We start from the raw sequence: 6,258 nt of genomic DNA, 5'->3' as shown, positions 1-6,258 counted from the left end.
CTTCTCTATGTTAAGATTTATTTATTTTGATCACTAACAAAAAATATATATTGAGTATATGAGCACTTGTGGTGTTCTAACCTTTATAAAGACTTGAGAAAAATTCATAAAAAATACCGATACTAAAAGGATTCTAGGTCTAGCCAAACCTAAATATCATATTCTAGATACAAATTGATCCCAAATACAAACAATTTGTTCCCTAAAACATAAATCATGACATTGTTATTGATTTCTCTCGAGAAGTGTACTCAATCAATTAAAGTATAATAATTTGAAGTACGAGTGTTGAACTCGCAAGGAATAATTTCAATTAAAATTTTATATTACAAACTAATTATATAAACATGGATAATGATTTTGTTCATAATAGATTTAAATGTTGATCAACGGACTTAGAATTTTAATAGGAGAAGGGAATGGTTTACCGGGGGAGGAGACTTTAGTGGCTGAAATCTGTTATATGCTAAAGTTTTGGGATTTGATTAATATTATTATTGGGTTGTTAAGATTTAATTAGTTAGGATTTTATCATTTATTTATTTTATTAGGATTTTATTAGGATTTTATCATTTATTTAATTAGTTAGGATTTTATTAGGATTTTATCATTTATTTAATTAGTTAGGATTTTATTGGGATTTTATGATATTTAGTACTCTATAAATAGAGTATTGAACTATTATTTGAGATATGAATAATATATGCAGTTTGTTTCCTTTTCTCAATTCTCTATCATTGTTCTTGTTCTTGGTATAATCGGAAGCCACCTAAAGGTTCCCTTTGTCCAAAGCCTAATCGTTCTTCGAAATCTCTTATGAGAGGACCTAGACGCTTCTACACACGATCGTTCATATCAAAATCATACACAAGATTGAGGATATCAAAATACAATCATAAAAAGGACAAAGGGAAGTGGTGGGGACAACAAAGACATATATACACTTAAATAAGCATATGCAACGCAAAACAACCTGGTGGAGGAAAATGTAGACATTTACACAACTTTATGGAAGATTAAAGCACTACCTTAAGCTTTATTCTTTTGTTGGAGATTGTTTAGAAACAAAGTACCTACTTTGAATAATTTAGTATATAGAGGTAGTCCTCTTCATACATGTGTCATGTGTGACAATTTATTTGAATATGTCACCCACTTGTTTCTTACATGTCGGGTTGATAGCCAAATATGGAATTTGTGTGATAATTGGTTAGGAATTACATCTAAATCACACTTTTGAAGATTTGGGCACATAGGCCTTAATACAAAATGTAATCAAATTTGAAAAATTGTATGAATTGCTACTATGTGGATTATTTGGACTCATGGAAATGATTTCCTTTTTAAAAATCTCAAATTCGATGGCCTTTAAATCTATATGATGATTCAAATTAAATCTTAGACCTAAATAACTAACAAGTATTTCAAATTATTTTTTCTTATTTTGATTGGTGTTTTTTATCCTACATGTCTTAAATCTCTATGATCTTGATTTGTAACTACTACAAGGCCTACTACTACAATTACACTTCAAAATTTTATCAAGCTCTCTTTGCCTATTTTGGATATCTCTCTTGAGGTCTGGCAGTCGGCTCAAAGAAAGGACTTAAGGTAGCAATATACCAAATCATCTTGCTCTCAAATTTCTGCTTTTCCTTTGTTTCACTGAAAAAAATTCAGTTAGGAGAAAAAATTTCAATCTGCAGTCTCAGATAGTTCTATTACGCTACCATTTCTGTTTTTGTTCTACTTTTTTTAATGGAATACTATTTCAATATCTGATGGAGGTATGGCACACTTTAATTTTTACTGTCAAACTGTGTAGCTCAATTTCTTTATAATTTGTTTCAGCTGGAGCAATTTGTACACAATATTACTTTTTTGGAGGATAGAAATTTATACATTGTAAATGGATTGGAGTACGTGTGTTCTATTTTTAATTTTATTTATTTATTATTGTTGATAAAAAAATATTCTTTAAAAATATATAGGCCTGTAGACTTTGAAAGTAGCATATTTAACTATGTGAGGCAAAACCTGAAAATGACAAGTACAAAGATCGTACCAATCAAAACTAATTAAACATGATATATTACTAACTACATTATTAGAAAGTGGATACACTAATTTGATAAATTTATAAACAATTACCGCGACAAACATAGCATTTGTTCAGGCCCATTATTAACAATACCCATAGACGATTATACTTAATATAGATGTAAAGAAAGACTATGTTTTGCTCACGATCACAAAACGATCACAAAATATTGGTTGGGTTATATTATGTTAAAAAATAAAGATTATCTAAACAATGCTAGGCTTCCAATGTCAATAATGGGCCTGAACACATGCCATCTAAATGCTTTTCTAATTTTTGGCCAGTACATTCTACTATGGGCATGATTCTAAAAATTCGTTTTGAGATACTTTTTGTTTATTAATGATTTTTTTCCTATAAAAAAAGTAAGTGGTGAAGAAAACCAAAATATCTCCAAAGAGGTGATCGGTGGTCAGTAGCCAAGTGGCCACCGACAGATCAGTCGGCAGAGAAGTCAGGGGACAAATCACCCAGAACGGTGATCGGTGGTCAGTAACCAAGCGGTCACCGACAGATCAGTTCCCAGATGAACACCTGGGGCAGAACGCGAGAAGCAATAGAGCACCGATCAGTCATCGAGTGCATGGTCATCGGGGTCTCATGTTACACGCAGTTAAGCTAGGACTGAGGTTCCCAGCGAGAGCGTTACGCACGGACCTCGCATGAACATATCTTAGAGAATCGTGCATGAGAGTGGCCTGAGGGAGCTAGCAAACCGGTCAGTGATTGGCGACTCCCTCAACCCATTACGTGCATGACATCGTGAAGAGGAAATCGTTTGCGCAGAGAGCCATGCTTGGTGAGTGTGCCTAGACCAGCCACACCTGGCGTTCTCCTGAGAATATGCGATTTACCCAGATAAAAGGAATGCGCTAAGTTACTCCGCAAGGGAATAACTTAGACACACAGAGAGAAGTGCTAGAGCCCTTCAAGTAGTGACACGTGTGTGGTTAGTTGCATGCCTCCACGTGTCATCATCTGAGAGGGGCGCGGTCCAGACAAAGGTGCTCTCCGTGCCGTTAAAGGTACAGACAAGCGCAGACACGCGCAGACACTCACGTTTTACTGATTCTGGAGGTACGTTGCCACAGAAAACCGCAACAGGGTTCTGACACATGCCAGAGAGGCATAACAGAATTCTGTTAGGCGCAGATACAGAAGGAGGCATAAAGGAGAATCAGAGTGAGATTCAACGGGAGTTTTTTTCTACACACATTACTACACAGTTTTTCTTATTGGTGGTTCTGTGATCTAACTTGATCGTCGGAGTGCAAACGGCCGCTAGAGGTGCCGTCTGTGTGTTTTGCAGGTCGCGTTTGGAGATCCTAGAGAAGGTTCTGAGGGTGATATTGCAGATAACACAGTCGCGTAGACGGGGTAGGGAGAGAGCTACGAAGCGATTCCTCCACGCTCGAGTTGTTGGCAGGATCAAGACTGATGGACAAGATCCTTTCACCGATGCTAGGAAGAAAGTGCAGGCCTACATAGACGACATGGTGGTAACCTCGAGCGAGAGAGGGCGACACGCGGCTGATCTGGAGGAATTGTTCGCCACCATATCAAAATACCACTTGAAGTTAAACCCAGAGAAGTGCGTCTTCGGAGTAGAGGCGGGAAAGTTCCTAGGATTCATACTCACAGAAAGAGGGATTGAAGCGAATCCTGACAAATGCGCAGCCATCATCGCCATGAGAAGCCCAACCTCAGTGAAGGAAGTTCAACAACTGACGGGGCGAATGGCGGTATTATCGAGATTCGTATCAGCTGGCGGGGAAAAGGGCCACCACTATTTCCAATGCCTCAAGAGGAATAGTCGTTTTACGTGGACAGACGAGTGCGAGACAACGTTTATCAAGCTGAAGGAGTACTTGGCGACGCCACCCGTGCTTTGTAAGCCACAGGTGGGCGTCCCCCTCCGCCTATACTTTGGAGTAACGAAGTGGGCCATTAGTTCTGTACTTGTCCAGGAACAAAACCAGCTACAGAAACCCATCTACTTCATGAGCAAGGCCTTACAAGGCCCAAAATTGAGGTACCAGTCACTGGAGAAGGCAACACTAGCAGTGGTGTTCTCAGCACGAAGGCTTCGCCACTATTTCCACAGTTTTACGGTGTTAGTAATGACGAACCTTCCCATCCAGAAGGTACTCCAAAAGCCAGACGTGGCCGGAAAGATGGTACGCTGGGCAGTGGAATTGTCAGAATTTGACATTTAGTACGGGCTCTGGGGATCCATCAAAGGCCAGGTCTATGCTGACTTTGTAGCTGAACTTTCACCAGGAGGAGATCCTCAACAGTTGGAATTAGGGGCACAGTGGGTGCTCTCAGTGGATGAATCCTCCAACCAGCAAGGGAGTGGCGCTGGAATAATCCTCGAGGGGCCTAACGGCGTCTTAATTGAGCAAGCTTTACGCTTCGCCTTCAAGGCAAGTGTACCGCCCTGGTAGTCGGAAGTGATGACGTGGCGTCGAGCTATTATATAGGCGTGCTAGATGGGACACCTGGCTGGCAGAAGGGAAGGAAGTCGGGGGGCTCGTGTAGTCGCCGGTTATTAAGTTGGCGTGCTCTGATCTCCAGCATACCTGAACCGGCGGTCACCGGGTTGAAGATGAAGTTGCCAGATGCGAACCCAGGCGACCAAGTGGTTAGAGATCGCCGAAACAAGGACATCGCCGAAGATGAAGGCAGATGGTCATTTCCCAGTTGGCCAGAGGATGAGCTCGGGAGATAGCACACTTGAACATACACGGTGAAACAGGTAGGGCAGATCATGAAGGCGGCCGGCGAGACCACAGGGAAGGTGTGTACGAAGGCACCCGAACTCGCCACCCAGAAGAGATCACGCTCCAAGGCAACTATGCACTGAGTTGTGTCATGCATAAGTAACTTAGCCAAAGAAGAGTCAGAAGTAGCGCCCAAGTCAAAGATGCTCCAGATGATGGCACGTGTACAGCTGGATGCGAGCCACGTGTCCAGATGTGTAACTGCCAGGAGAGAGAAAGTGCCCAGGTATATAAGAGTTTCCAACGAACTTCTGAGGTACGCATGCGTTTAGATTACTTCTTTACAACTGCGAGAACGAGAGTACGCTGAGAGAGAACTTGTCACGGTTCCTTAGAGTTCTTGAGTTTTACTCTTAAGTAATTGGTGGTTCAGTCGCTGACTTGGGCGTTGGAGCGTGATCGGCCGCAGCGGCGCCGTTTCGTCTTTTGCAGGTTCTTGAGGTGGATCGCGGTGAAGGACGGAGGCTAACACGGCGCAGAAGTCGATCCAAGTTTGACGAGGCAAAGCTCCAGCGTTTCGGTCAACAGGCAGGATCATCAGGCGCCCACCGTGGGGCCGTGTAAAACCTGTTCCCATCCACAGCGTGAGTTCTTGGAGGTTTCTACGGTTGTGCTGGCGCAACCATTTTCCACCGTTCGTTTGAGTTTTTGTTCGGTGAGGTGAGGTTTTTTGCTGCTTACGCGAGTTTTAATCGGTGAGATCTGAGTTCTGTTGCTCGTTTGGATTTTCGCGGAAGAAGCGTTGGTTTTTGGTGGAGTTGCGAGTTTCTGTGAAGGATTGCTGTGTTCTTAAGGTTTTTCGAAGTTTCGCGAAGTTCTGACCGATTGATCGCTGAATCGATCGTCGCTGAAGAAGGTGTTCTTTATCGCTCTTTGCTATTTGTCAAGTTTTCATGAGAAAGATGAGAAGCAACCGTTCAAGTCCAGTTGCGCCCGTTGCTGCTGAAGGCGCCATGACTATGGCGCAGATGATGGAAATCATGCGTTCGTTGCAGGCGAATATGGAAGCCTCGCGTATAGAGCAGGCAAGAATGCACGAGGACCTGGTCGCCTCTCGGGCCAGGAATGATGAGCTTAGCAAAGTGACTGAAGAATTGCGCCAAGCTCTTCAGGAGCAGCGAGGGCGCCCAGTCGCTGAAGAGGTCGCGCCGTCCACGTCGCCTCGCGTTTTTCCCATGCCTTTCGCTCAGGCGATCACAGACACGCCTATCCCTGCAAGTGTGGTACCGGTGAAGGCTGTTTTTACCGGTGTGGAGGATCCTGAGGCACATCTCACCACGTTCCATACGCAGATGATGTTGTCAGGGGGATCAGATGCTGTATATTGTAAGATGTTCGTGAGCACACTCCAGGGGACGGCGCTGGAATGGTTTG

Source organism: Phaseolus vulgaris, chromosome 1 (genome assembly GCF_051622355.1).
Source record: "Phaseolus vulgaris cultivar YP4 chromosome 1, ASM5162235v1, whole genome shotgun sequence".
NCBI lineage: Eukaryota > Viridiplantae > Streptophyta > Magnoliopsida > Fabales > Fabaceae > Phaseolus > Phaseolus vulgaris.
This window is presented reverse-complemented; position numbering follows the sequence as displayed.